The sequence below is a fragment of the Hemicordylus capensis genome, chromosome 1, assembly GCF_027244095.1.
Source record: "Hemicordylus capensis ecotype Gifberg chromosome 1, rHemCap1.1.pri, whole genome shotgun sequence".
Classification (NCBI taxonomy): Eukaryota; Metazoa; Chordata; class Lepidosauria; order Squamata; family Cordylidae; genus Hemicordylus; species Hemicordylus capensis.
In genome coordinates, this window is record NC_069657.1 from 70870671 (window position 1) to 70886016 (window position 15346).

General features: G+C 43.9%; 1 long non-coding RNA gene across 1 annotated transcript; it reads right to left on the reverse strand.

Moving 5' to 3' along the window:
- Positions 1-4283: 4283 nt before the first annotated feature.
- On the reverse strand, positions 4284-6851 carry LOC128340065 (uncharacterized). Its single transcript, XR_008313436.1, has 3 exons — positions 6813-6851; positions 4939-4988; positions 4284-4342 (listed from the first exon to the last, which is right to left on the reverse strand). It is a non-coding gene; the product is annotated as an uncharacterized LOC128340065 (long non-coding RNA).
- Positions 6852-15346: the final 8495 nt, after the last annotated feature.

The window sequence follows — 15346 nt, forward strand, 5'->3', positions numbered from 1 at the left end:
ATGGTGCTGAGCTGGTATCTCAGGCTGGGTGCAGCAGCACACACAGAACTTGGTGCCTGTGTGACCTACATGCCACCACATTTTAGACAGCAGCACTGCAAATTGCAATGGCCTCACTCCAGGAAAGGAACTGCAAGTTTCTAGAAACATTGGCTGACATCCAGACTAATGCTGCAAGGATGTTGCGCTAACTAGTTCCACTAAATTGGGAGCTTGCAATTCGGATTAGTGTTGTACTTGCAGTTCCTTTACTGGGTGTACTTGCACAACAGGGTGTACTTGCACAAACTGTGGTGTTCTTCCTGCCATGCAGCTTCTTCTTCAGTCCATAGACAGTGGGGTCCCATTCACACAATCAAAATCTGTGCTCTACCCGGGTTTGGTAGCTGTGTGTGCTCCCAATTTTTGGTTGTGTGGAAGCAAGGTAAGAGGAAAACCTGGGTAGCTTTTCCTCCTACTTTGCTTCCACACAGTCACTTCTCCCCAAGTTTTCCTCCAACCTTGCTTCCAAACAACTGAATATTGGGAACACACACAATGCCCAAACCCGGGTAGAACATAGATTTTGATTGTTTGGATGACCTCAGTATGTTGCAGGGAAATGATTCAAAGCTGTCTGCTGTGCTTGTTGTACCTGTGCAATGCTTGCACAAGCAGACCAAGGCTGCAAGAGACTGCATGTCTTTGAGCTTCCGCTCAGCAACGCAATCTTATTGCATGGGCGCATCTTTGTTCATTGCACTGGGGCAGCCTTAGTCTAGATGTCAGCCAATGAAACGTGGTGCGCATCTCAAGAGCTGAGCCTGGCAACATGCTTTCTCAGGACCTCTTCCCTGCCTTGCCTCTTACTCAAATCCAGAGTTTGTGGATACCAGAGAAATGGTCTTTTCAGTAGTGGTGCCACAGTTGTGGAATTCCCTTCCCCTGGAAATAGGACCTTGATTGACTTTAAGCAGGCTTTAAACATGTTATTTTGCTGTCTCTGAACTGATTTGCTGATAGTGCTGATTTTAATGGGATTCTCTGCTTACTGCCTTGATATGTATTGTCTTGTATATTCTTAGCTTTGGGGGCCTACTTTCCAGTACCAGGCCTGCTCAGCTTAGGCGCCCCAGCTGTTTTTGGACTACAACTCCCATAATCCACAGCCACAGCAGCCAATAGCCAGGGATTATGGGAGTCGTAGGCCAACATCTGCAGGAGGGCCGAAGTTGAGCAGACCTGAGATACCCAGATTTCTGTCTGTGTGTGTGTGTGTGTCTGTGTCCATCTGTGTCCCCCCACCCCAACTTTGCAATGCCAGGACCAATATGAACCAAATCGGGTACAATAGTAGGGACACATAGAGAAACCTCAACAACATGGTTTATGATGATGTCATCCACCCCGATTCAAGATGCTGGACATGTAAACTTTGGAGGCTCAAGTGAGCTAACTTGTGAACTGCCTAACCAAATTGAACCAAATTTGCTAAAGCTGTAGGGACACATAAGAATGCCCAAATGGTGTAGAGTGTGATGATGTCATTCACTCCAATTCAAAATGGCAGCCACGTGAACATCTGAGTTGCAAGCGGGCTAATTTGTGGACTGTCTACCAATTTAAACCAAATTAGGTACAGTTGCAGTGAGTGGAACACAGGGTCACCTCAACAGCGTAGTTTGTGATGATGATGTAATCCACACTGATTGAAGATGGCAGACGGGTAAACTTTAGAGACGCAAATAGGCTAACTTGTGAACCGCTGAACTGATTTGAACCAAATTTGCTACAGCTGTAGGGACACATAGAGATGCCCTAATGGCATGGTGTATGATGATATCATCCACTCCAATTCAAAATGGTGGCCATGAGAACATCTGAGGCACAATCGGGCTAATTTGTGGATTGTCTAGCAAATTTGAACCAAATTAGGTACAGTTGCAATGAGTGACACACAGGGACACCTCAATGCATAACCTGTGATGATGTCATCCACACTGATTCAAGATGGTGGACACATAAACATTTGAGGTGCAAGTGAGCTAACTTGTAAACCTCTTAACTGATTTGAACCAAATTTGGTACAGCTTTAAGGACACATAGAAATGCCCTAATGGCATGGTGTGTGATGATATCATCTACTCCAATCCAAGATGGTGGTCGTGTGAACTCTTGAGGCACAAGCCGGCTAATTTGTGGACTGTCTAATCCATTTGAACCAAGTTGGGTACAGCTGCAGGGAGTTACACACAGGGACACCTTAATGGCATAGTTTGTGATGATGTCATCCATACTGATTCAAGATGGCAGATGCGTAAACTTTGAAGGCACAAGTGGGCTTACTTGTGAACCGCCTAACCGATTTGAACCACATTTTCTACAGCCGTAGGGACACATAGGGACACCTCAATGATGTAGATTGTGACAATGTCATCCAACCCAATTCAAGCTGGCAGACACGTAAGCCTTTGAGGTGAAAGTGCATTAATTTGTGGACAGTCTAATCAATCTGAACCAAATTAGCTACAGCTGTATGGACACATAGGGCTGCCCCAGTGGTGTAGTTCATGATGATGTCATCCACCCCAATCCAAGATGGTGGATGTGTGAACCTTTGAGGTGCAGGTGGTCTAACTTGTGGACTGTCTAACCGATTTGAACCAAATTAGGTACAGTTGTAGTGAGTGACACACAGGGACAGCTCAATACTGTAGTTTGTAATGATGCCATCCACTCCAATCCAAGATGGCGGACATGTGAACATTGGAGGTGCAAGAGATCTACCTTGTGGACCTCAATTTGAACCAAATTTAGTCCAGTTGTAGAGACAGAGAACAGAAAGTAGACTAAGTAGACTAATCTTACTAAAGCAACTTGAATAATTTTGTAATTTGTTCTGTTTGTTCACTGACTTGGAAAAAAGTTGCTTTTAAAAGGTGGCAAAATATATTACAATAATTACATGGTAAAAAAAAATCCAGTCTTTTCTCCCCGATTGGGTTAAAAAAACCTGACCCTATAAAGGATGCATGAAGTTTCCCACTCGGGTTCCTAGCTTTCTTTTTTTACTGGATCTGTTCCTGATTCTGCTCCTTTATAAGCAGCCTGGCATACAGAGATAAGCAGCCTGGCATACACAGTCTTTTTTAGACCGTGTCCTTTGGGGACAGGGAGCCTTTTTATTTATTTATATCTATGAAAACCATTTTGGGAACTTTGGTTGAAAAGCGGTATGTAAATATTTGTCATATTCGTAGTCATATAAAGCAGAAACCTTTTTGCACAAGGCTTTTATTTCGCATCTCCTCCAGAATGGAGGGTGTACGTTCACATATTGGCCAGATTTACCCCAAAGTCCCTCCGAGCTATCGAGGAACACCTCACACTAATTGGGTTTTTCATTGCGCGTAGACTGTAGCCCGATTTATATCCAGGGTTAAAAGATCCACTTTTTGCATTGGTTTTGGGGGGCAACTTGGAACTCGCATTAAAACCTCATAGTAAACTTGCAGTAAAGACTGCTGTCTGGAAATGCTCCAGGAGGTTTTATAGACAGGGCTTCTACCCCGAATCTCCTTCAGGAGAGCGTGTGTGCATTCACACACCAGCCAAACCTACTCTGAAGTCCCTTTGAGATCATTGGACCCACTCCACATGCAAGTCAGACTTTGTCTTGAAAACTCTAGCTTATCTTGAGGTATTTCCAGGTTTTTAAAATGCTGGTTTTTAGCTACTTCTTGTTGTAAACTACTCAGAGACGTGAGTTTTGGGTGGTATAAAAATATGTCAAATAAATCATTAATAAATACTTTTTCTGAAAACACCAGAGCAAATAGGGAGAGGCACTGATGTAGAATCATTAGCATGATAAGAGGGATACTCTCTTTACAAATGCAGATGCAGCTCTTTAGTAATTGCTCTCCCCACCCCCATTGGCTAGAAGGAAAACACTATGTGAACTGGCATCAAAACAAACCCAAGAGCAGAAGGGAGGGGCTGCTTCCCTCAATGCCGCGAGTGTAATTCAAGTGGCTTCGTTCAACATTTACCCTGCAGCATGAAGCCATGTGCGAATAACTCCCAGGTAAAGCGTCTCCTAGCATGGAGGTGAAAAGCTTCACCTGGTAAATTTCTGCATGTCAGGCACTGTTATGGGTGCAGGAGCAAGGCCAATTTAAAAAGTTGGTAATTCCATAGGTTCTAACTGTCCCAATTTTACCAGGAAAAATAGCTGTTTTCTGCAATTTGCCCTTGCTAAATAATTGTCCTTATTTTGTTCTCTTGGAGATGCCTTGTTCACTTACCCCTCCCCCACATGCTTGAGTTGTCATTCTTCAGGATTCAGCTCCCTCTGCACAGCCTGTGGAAATCAAATCTCCAGGTGAGTGAGTGGCTGCAGTGCATCTTGTCTCTCGTGCATCTGAGTGTAAATAGGTGCACAGCTCTAAGGCACTCTGCAGTGCAGAGCACATCGCGGGTGGAATCCCGTCTTGAGCAAGGTGAAATGGTGGGTGGGGGGCTGGGGAAGTAATCCTTAGTCTGAGAACTGGTGGTTACAGGCATATCCCTGTTCTCATCTGCAAAGTGTTGGAGGGTATAGGCTGATGCCTCTGCTTTGGTAATCTGGAATAATGAACTCTGTATGCACCTTATTGCCTGCTTTCCACTGGTGGTGTGTTTGAGGACATAATTGTTTGCCACGCCTCCATGTTGCTTGGCCACGCCCCCTGCACATTCACAGGCATGTTTCTGTTTTTGTGTAATTCCGGTAAAGATGCATGCCCTGCTTGTGGGGGCTTAGACACATCAGGATAGCTGCTGTTGGACACTGCACAATGTGGAGTTACAGGGGCCTCCTTAGAGGTGGCCCCTTTGGGTTTTGGTCCCCAAATGTATGGCTCAGAGCCCCGAATCTCATCAGCCTCTGCCTTCTCAAAATCAGGTGTGGGCACTCACCTCTGCTGCTGCTTCATTTTTCGTCCCTTGACTCCTCCTCAAAGGTTATGCTGGGGAGAAAACAAATGCTTTAGCCCCCGAAACAGCACTTGATCCTCCACTTTCCCTTTGGGAAGGTGTCAGACATAATTATTCTTGTGTGGGGCATGATTAATTTTAATTATCAAAAGGAGGCTATGGGCCCAGGCCCTGGATCTTTTGAGCCCCTAGCAATGCCTCTGCTGAGCTGGATGACCATTGGCCATCCAGCAAGGCAGGTCTTGAGGCGAGTCTCACAATAAGTGAGACTCGCCTGAATGGGGTTAGTGGGGAGAGCGGGCTAAGCAAGCTGGCAGACAAGCACACCTGCAGACAAGCACGCCGGCAGCCCTGGGCAGCCAGATTGGCCGCCCACACGACTGCCGGCTCTGTCACGGAGCTGGCGGGGGTTTCCGGGATCAGGGGCTGCGTGGCCCCCAGAAGTTCCAGGATGCCCCGCGCGAGTGCGTGGAGCACCCTGGAGAGACCTCCAGGGCTGGGAGGCTTGTTTCAGCTTCCCAATGGGGGTCTCCTTGAGTGTTGCCATGGCGTGGAGTTGCACCGTGGCAATACACGATCAAATAGACAGGGTTAGCAGAGCCCTCGCTCTGCTAGCCTCATCTAAGGGAAAGGCTGCCTAAGCGGGTTACCCGCTTTGAGGAAACTGGGCTCAGCTGCGAGCCCGGTGGTTCTCTTCTCACACTCGCCCCAAAGTGGGCTAAGCTCCCTTAGCCCGCTTTTGGCTGATCGTGAGAATCTCCTCCTTGTGTTCTTTCCCCCCCACTGTTTGGGGAATGGAGAGAGATGAATCCAGAAAATAGAACTAGCACCCACAAAGAAGAGCAAAGGAATATAATGTGCAGCTGAAGTGTGGCATTCCAATGCAACCCCATGCATGTGAATAGGAAAGAGCTGTCCTTCTACATTTTGCATTGGACGGCACTAAGCCTGCTTTGCATTGCTGCAGTATTTATACTAGTGGCTCATAACTGGCATACCAGGAGTTCAAATCAAAGCCTTGCTTATAGGATCAACTTGTTTATATTTTGTTTCATGGCAGCCCAATTAAAGACTGAATTGCAAAAACTGCCACAGTCTGCTGCGGCTGCCTGCCTGCCTGCCATAGTTGCCAACATTTCTAAAGGTAAACAAAAAGGAAGGAGCTTCAAAGGTCTCCCACAAACATGCCATTGACATTGAAATGCACAAGGGCTGATTTGCCTTTCTGGCTATCTTAGCTGCCGCTCCCGGAAGCCCAGGGTTAAAAGCCTGTTTTAGCGCTAATCAGCAGGACTAGTAGGAATGCCTGTCAGGATGGAAAGTGTGAGATGGGACATGCCAGCTGCCTGGCACGAGTGAGCAGAAAGGATGAGCATATGAAGGTGAGAGAGTTTGGGGATCACTCCCCATTCTGCTTTTGAAAGCACGCTGGCTATATCTGAGGCTAGTTGCTGTAGAGCAGAAGGGAGCTTACATTGCTTTCCAGTTTCCTTGCGCTCCTTCACAACCAGTTGACAGAAAAGTGAAGTGAAGCCATCTTTTGCTTAACTCGCTGCATTTTGAGTACTGCATTCAGGGCTCAGTTCCTTAAATTTCCTCATGTCCACACTCTGTGTTAGCACAGAGGGAGCCTAGGGATTTGTAGGGCTGTGATTATTGCAACATGGAGCATGGAATCTAAAAGAGAATCTGGAAACTGGCAGAGAAACCTGGATACTTGAGCTGGTTTTTCTAGAAAATAACACACCTCTAGCTCTCTTAAGGCTGCTCTGAAATGCCTTAACATACTTCCGTTATTCCTTATAAACTCAAAAGCATCTCAGTCTGGCTTTCAGTAGTTTGTATGTGTTACTCACCACAGCTTCTAGTCTGTTCTGACCATTCACAGCTTGTCCTTCTACCTCCACATATGCCTAATGTTTCTGTTCATAAACAATAGTACGTTTCACAGATACAATAGTACATTTCACAAATCATCATCATCATCATCATCATCATCATCATCATCACCACCACCACCACCACTTCCACCATCATGATGTCCATCTCTTTTATCCAGGGTATTTATACTGCCTTCAGAGATACCTATTAAATTCTAAAACCTCTCTCTGTGTTACAGTGAGTAAGTCTGTAGGTGACTGTCGCTCACTGGCACTTACTGGATAGTGCCTGTAACATTACTGATGATGAGACCCAATCCCAGCTCCTTGACAAGCTATATAGATTAGTCTATGTGTGTTTTATAAATCATGTTAAAGTGTTCAGTTCAGTTGAGTTTTATTTTGGAGTCTGACCAGCAATACAAAGTAGACAGATTAAAAAAAAACTTTCTGCATTACTAACAATTCATCCTAAAGTATAACATTTGGATTAAGTATTAGAGTCTGTCTGATTCAATTAGCCACCACACAAAATCTGGCTACATTATATGTAATGTCAGAATCATGGTCAGCAAGAAGAAAGCAAACAAAAACCTCATCTGAACGGCCTGGAAAATGTCTAAGTAAAGGAGCTATAAGAGAAGTACTAGAATCTCAATAAAAAGTACAATATAATAAAACGCGTTATAGACTCAACGGCTTCATCTCTACAAGGGCATACCATTCTTCATAAGAAGTCAGCTTAAACCTACCCTCCAGAACTGCTGACGGGAGAGCATGAAATCGTACCAATGAGAACATCCTTCTATACTTAGGCACTATTAACATGCTAAGGTACCTAGCTGGTTTGGAGTTATATATTTGGTTCCCAAGGTAAAAATCATTTTGGCATGCTCTGAGGCTATTCTCACGATCACCCAAAAGCGGGCTAAGGGAGCCTAGCCCACTTTTGGGCGATCGTGTGCTGCAACGGGAGCTGCGAGGCTCCCAGCAGCTAGCCTCCATAAATACCCCTCCCCTTAGACAAGGTTAACCGAGCGAGTGCTCCATTAACCTCATCTTTTTGCTCGTGTATCGCCACAGCACGTGGTGACACACAAGTAGACCCCCGACCTGGAGGCTGGGCTCGGGGGTCTCTCCAGGATGCCCCCTGCACTTGTGTGGGGCATCCTGGAACTTCTGGGGGCCGTGTGGCCCCCTCAATCCCCACAGCCTCCGCCGGCTCTGTGACGGAGCCGGCAGTCGTGTGGGTGGCCAATCCGGCCACTCAGGGCTGCCTCCTGATTGTCTGTGAGGAGAGAGGGCTAAGTCCGCTCTCCCCGCAAACTTCTTCACGGCGCTTCCCACTGCTCATGAGAAGCGCCTCAATGTCTAGCAGCCTTTGTTTGAGGGCTAACTTGGCACGTCCATAGCCCCACACTATCAATAGCTCAGGAGAGAATCCAAGTGAATAGAATTTCTTCACTATTAGTAATTTCCATCGTGACTGAAAGTCATCCTTCAGTATCAAAGGTGCCAAGCCCTTAGGGAGATGAATAAGCTTTAACCATAAATTACACACCACTAGCCCAGACTCTGGTTTCCACACTTGGTACACCTGCCTCTAAATGTAAAATCACCTTAGGCACACAGCAATGAACTTGAAATAAGCTTCTCAAAAATTTGGTTTGGGTTATTTCTAAGGCCACAAAATTTGGAGTATAAGGTGATTTGGGCACGATATAGGAGATGGGTTAACATTTTAGCTTTGTACAGTTTGATAGCAGCCGGGATCACATGCCAAAATGTTTTATCAATCCTGCCAAATAAATAATTGGTGACCAACCAGTAGTAGAAAGAGATTAGAATCTGGAACATCTTAATTTTTAGATCTTACAACTGAATAGAAACACCAAGTTGCTTATATTCCTTGTAAGAGCATAAGAAAAGAAATAACCTAAATGTCACAAGAAAAGGAATTTGTTTTAAGATGTTCACACTATAGACATCTGTATGAATTCCATTGGTCAGCTAGACTACTCTGATCCCTATCTCAAACAGGTTTGCACGGAACATGCAGTTATTAATGAGTTCCCAGCAGCCAATATTTGTTTCCTTCTGTGTTGAAAAACTTAAGGCGATGTAAGAGCAAAGTTCACTGGCACAATGTAGATGTTGCTAACAAGAATCTTGTTTCTAGTAAAATGAAACTTCAGATCCACCCCTCAGCTGACTTCATTGTCAGCAACAAAAAGCCTCACAGAAATGTTTCTGTTTGCCATGGGGCAAACTCCAAGAGCATGTGGTTTGTACACAGTTGTCCTATCAGCTTTTGTACAGGGCCCTGTATTCCAGAAGAAATAAACTCTCATTTACTCTTATTTGCAAACAAAGGTGCTTCTTTTTCGCTGGGCAACACACAGACAGACAAATGTAGGCACTGAAAAGAACCAGAAAGAAATGTCCAGAGGTGAAATTTAACCCCAGCCCATAATAGAAGAGTCTAATATTTAACTCTTTAACTGTCATGTTCAGTGTACTCTCTAATTTTTTTTTTTATCAATGGGCAGAAAGGGTTTTGTTCTGGGCGGCAGTATCAAGGCAGTGTGTGTGCACCTGCATTCAGAGTGGGGCCTTCCTGATTCAAACTGAGTGGGATCTATAATTGACTGAGCGGACATCAAAAAACTTGTGAGCATGCACACGTGTGCATGCCTTAGAGGGAACACTGCATACTGGTCATGTTATGTCAGAACACCAGAACATAGCCAAAAGATACACACTCAAAATCAAAACCTACACACTCTAGACCAAGGCTGTTCAACTTTGGCCCTCCAGCTGTTTTTGGACTACAACTCCCATATTTCCCAGCCACAGTGGTCAACAGCCAAGGATTATGGGAGCTGTAGGCCAAGATCTGCAGGAGGACCGAAGTTGAGCAGCCCTGCTCTAGACCTTATTCTGAAGGGAAACAATGCATTGTTTTGTGGCACCTGAAGGACCAAGAGTGTTACTGTAGGATCATGTAGCTTTCATGAGCTACAGGCCACTTTATCAGATGTATGCAGAGAATCATGGCATCCTGGCATCCTGACTAACGCTGCAGTTGTGCAACAAACCAAGTAGCACAACTGCAAAACTGCTGAGTTTAAATCCCTATTCAGCTATGAAACTCACTGGGTGACTTTGGGCCAGTTACGTATCTCTCAGCCTAACCTACCACATAGGGTTGTTGTGAGGACACAATCGTATACACTGCTCTGGGCTCCTTGGAGGTAGAATGGGATATACAGGTTTTTTGTTTTTTTTTAAACTCTCCATTGTGTAGCTTTGCAAAATAATGGTGTTTTTGGGGGGGAGGGGGGTTCATGTGTGTTTTGGGGAACTGCACTATTGTGCAAATGTTCCTGGCAAAATGGATGAGGCATGCCACAGGTTGCTCACCTTGTTGCGCGAGTGCATACATGTTTGTGCTAGCATAACATTAGTCTGAAAGGCATGCTCCAGATTTATCTAAACTAGCTAGCACAGCAGCCCTACACTAGTTCCACACCCTTGCATAAGCACAGAGTTCTGCTGCTGGTCGGCTTTCCCAACACCCTTAAAGATGTCAGGACTTTGGTTATCTGTAATATTGAAGCACACCACTCTGCACTAAAAAGGAGAGCATAGACCTGCTTCCCTCTGTGACTGTGTATTTGCTGGCCTGCTAATACGAGTTACAAACATAATATATTGCAGGTTAGATAGCTGGAAGGCATGAGCTCGATTTGGTTCCTTCCTGTGCATCACAACTCAGTGACTTATTGAGGCCAAGGGAACAGGGAGTTTTTAATAGAGCTAAAACAAACACGATGGGATTTTTTTTTTCAAATTTTCTTTTTCCTTTCCCCCAATTTTTCAAACAATTGTTTTGTTAAAAAACAATTTAAAACACATCTTTTAAAAGAGGCTTTTTAATGTTTTTTCTGCTGCTGGCATCTGGTAGATTCTTTAGTTTTCATACTCAGTTTTTAGCTTTTTATTGATAACTTTTAATTTGAAACTTTTTTTTAAAAAAATGTAATTTTAAGTGTGGTTTTAGCCTGGTATTTTAACTTGTTTAACTTTATTGATTATTTATTTTACACTGTATCTACTTTATTAATGTTGTGAGCTGTCCCAAGCACAGTAGTGTACTTGAGGGGGCAGGTATAAATATGTAAAATAAAATAAAATAAAATAAAAAGCAAGCCAATTGTCCTTTCTGAAATTTGGGTGTTAAAACATTAGATCTAGTTGCTTTCCTAGAACATGTTTGAGCTCAAAGCAATGCAGGCAATACAGAATGCATAATCTCAGATCAATCCTGGTGCATGTCCAGGACTTGGTCATTTTGCAGCCCCGGGTACCGAGAAGGGGACTGGCAGCGATGTGCGTGTGAAATAGAGTCTGATGCTGATACTCCAGACCAATTCTGTACTGTACACTATACTACTTTATACATGTGCTGTAGGGCAGTATAAAATATTGAATTGGGCAAGTGGATGTATTAATGCTATTTACCTTTCAAAATGCATCAACAATAATATTTAGGTAAGGTTTTTAAAGAAGTATTCCTCAAAGTCAAATTTTGAAAGTGCAATTTAAACATTTCCAAAACTTTATTATTATTATTACATTTATATCTCTTTCACAACAACCCTGTGAAGTAGACTAGGCTGAGAGAGAAGTGACTGGCCCAGAGTCACCCAGGTAGTATTATGGCTGAATAGGGATTTGAACTCAGGTCTCCCTGGTCCTAGTCCAGCACTCTAACCACTACACCACGCTGGCTCTCAATACTAACATTTCAATACTAGATTTCAATACTAACATTTTGCGGGATTTCAAATTTGTGCAATATTTTTTCTTTTCTGCTCTAATTGGAATACTTGTGTTTTTGGAATACTCAGCTTGGATTAAATGGGCACCTGAATATCCATTTAATCCAGCACTCTATTCATGGTCACTAACCAGAAGCTTTGAGGAGACTTACATCCTGGCCCTGATGCTTGTGGCCTTTCTATCATTTGTCTGCAATATCTGGTGCCCAAAGGCACAGCAGCTCTAACTGTGGTAGTTTTATTCAGCTGCCTGTGGATAGGTATATAGGAAGCGCCCATTTACTGATGCAGACCATTGGTCCATCTAGCTCACAGATGTCTGCATGGACTGACAGTGGCTCTCCAGTGTTTTAGACAGGAATTTTTTTCCAGTGCAAGCTGATGTCCTACCACTGAGTTATGGCCTCCTTCAACATGTAAAACCCCCTTTCAAACCAATTTTTGAGCAGTATAGATATTATATTCACCATATTTATCAGCATTCCCAGAGGTCATTCACACAGTAAAGAACTGTGTTCTACCCAGGTTTGGGAGCTGTGTGTGCTCCCAATGTTCAATTGTATGGAAGCAAGGTAGGAAGAAAACCTGGGTAGAAGTGATTGTGTGGAAGCAAGGTAGGAGGACAACCTGGGTAGTTTTTCCTCCCACCTTGCTTCAACACAACCAAAAATTGGGAGCACACACAGCTCCCAAACCCAGGTAGAACACAGTTTTTGATTGTATGAATTACCTCACTGGATCATCCACTGTGCAAGCCCTCCTGAGTTTCTCTATCACCAGTCTGGGTCAATGGCCTTCAGCAGCAGGGACAGAGAGATTAACGATATGATAGGGAGCCAAACAGCAAAGTAATAATCATGCAACATAAAAAGGCACAACAATCTTGCTTGGATACAATGAATTAGTACATAATGACAATGGAGAACACGGAATGAGATTGGTACATTGTAGTGATGGAGAACTTACCAGGAGAGCCTGAAGTGTTTGCCAGGAACACCCAGTAAGTTCCCCATCACCATGATCTAGCATACTCATTGCGAAGGTCATGCAGCCCTCAGGGACATATTTCTGCAAGTGAAAATGACTTTTAGAGAGAGGAAAGAGAAGCATCACTTCTCCATCCCTCTCCATTGGTGCTCGGCTGTGGAACAAACCTTCACCGCAGTTATTGTACAGCCAGCCTGCAAGGGCCCAGCCCTCCTTCCACTATCCCATAGCTGTGAACATGTGGGCCATTATATCCATTCTGTCACAGTTGGTTAGGATGCCTCTTTTTTGCAGCCACCAGAATCTTAGCCACATTTTAGTTTAGCCCTATATATCCACTTTTAGGGCATGATCCATCCAAAGTTAAGCACTTGCAAGATCGCATGGATTTCACTTAGAGAGTTAAGCATACTGAACTCCATGGACTCCAAAGTGAGTTCTCTCTCTCTCTCTCTCTCTCTCTCTCTCTCTCTCTCTCTATATATATATATATATATATATTTATAATCTATCTATCTTAGATTGCTTTCTGACTAAGAAAGACCCAACCCCAAAGCAGCATACAGTGAAAAAGAAAACATCATCATCATCATCCCAGTGGAGACCAAAATAATCCAAGTGGAGACCAAAATAATCCCAGTGGTAACTGGCACCCTAGGTGCAATTCCAAAACAACTTGAAGAGCACCTCAACACCATAGGGGCCACAGAAAACACCATCAGCCAATTACAAAAAGCAGCTTTACTGGGAACAGCCTATATTCTGCGACGATATCTATAACAATTGACAATAAAATTCTGGCATCCCAGGTCCTTGGGAAGGACTCGATGTCTGGATAAAACATACCAGTCAATAACACCTGTCTGACTGTGCAAACAAAAGAATAATAATAATTGAAAGGCTGTGGCAGAAGAAGACCAAAATAATCCCAGTAGTAAGTGGCATCCTATATGCAATTCCGAAACACCTTGAAGAGCACCTCAACATCATGGAGACCACAGAAATCACCATCAGCCAATTACAAAAAGCAAATTTACTGGGAACAGCCTATATTTTGCAATGATATCTATAATAATAACAACAATATTGATAATAAAATTCAGCCATCCCAGGTCCTTGGGAAGGGCTTGATGTCTGGATAAAACAAACTGGTCAATAACACTTGTCTGACTGTGTAAACAAGAAATAATAATAATAGTAAATAATAGGATTGTTTTTAACTCTTGTCAGCCACTTTGGAAGTTTTAGTGCTGAAAGTGGGACATAAATCTTTCAAATCAATTTAAAAAACCTAATAATTAAAATGGAAACTGCTCCAAAATTGTCAATGAGAACATTTCTATGCTTTTCACACCACAGTTGCCCACATCTGCAGAATGAATGTACATATTATCTAAATATTCTGCATGTACATTACCTAGCATGATCCACTTTCCATCAGCTAATCACATCCTGACACTGTATAGCAATAAAAGTGATAAATGCCAGCATGACGTTACCAGTTCCCCATACAACAGCAAGAAATTGCAGAAAAGAACAATTATTGTGATTAAAGGAAAGATAACGAATTAATCGGCCATTCATTCCACCAGACACTCAAAGTGGGAAGGTGACCTCACCAGTGGAGGCATGCTGCTGCTAGCATTTATACTGTTGCAGGAAAGGAGAAGGGATGTAGGGGAAGGGAGGAGGAAGGATCTTGAATGCCTCCTAATGCTGAGAGGACTGTTGCATTTCTGAGTAATATCCACAGTGACACTCCTAGAAGGCGTTTTAGCAGCGGCGATCCTTTGCAATGTGGCCCACCTGCTAGCGGAAGAAGAACTAACTGCTAATGGGAGAGAGAGAGAATTCACAGAACACCACTTTAAACTGTTCCCAAACTGTTTCTAATTACGCCTTCACTGAGTCTGTAGGGAAAACAACTACGTTAGGCTAAGTTATCCTCATGTATCTGGTACTTCCTTCATGTATTCAGTAGCGGCTTGTGCTAATGAGCTGGACGGGCAGAAAACAAACTGTGGCTGCTTCGGTACTGGCAGCTGCTCTCGCATTGCCTTCTGGCCCCACCCTGGCTGTAACTGAGCCAAGCAGGCTGTTCAGCAGTAAAATGCATCAGCCTGGCAGGATCGTTTTGAAAACGTAACTAGCTTGCGCAACCCTCCTACAATGGGAAAATACAGCTATTTATTTGCGACGCACATGCAACGTTGTAGAACTAAATGCACGGATAAAAAATTCAAAAGAAGGCATCGGAAATGGGAACGGCACCTTGCTGACAGGGCAGGGACTGTGAGGTCGAAACACAGGCAGTACAGAAGCACACTTAGTGGACAGTAGTGACACTGTTGTAGCAGGTAATCTGGAAAGTGCCCAGAAGGGACCAAGAGAATGGTTGCTGGCACCAAAGTAGCTGCAGCTCATTTTCCATCCCTCCAGCTTGTTGGCATAGACCGCTATTACAGGGTCTAAAGGGGCTTAGTCTACAAGCACTCTTTATAGTCAAGACAGCCCTAACAGAAGGTGCAGAAGAAGTCCCCCCATTTGAAACCCAGGTTTAATTGTTTGTTTGCAATGTGTTCCCAATTCTAATGCTAGGTCATACAGATGAGGCACAAAGCGTAGTCAAAAGCACAGCCAGACTCACTTGCCCCAACAGGTGTCCACAAATATCCCAGA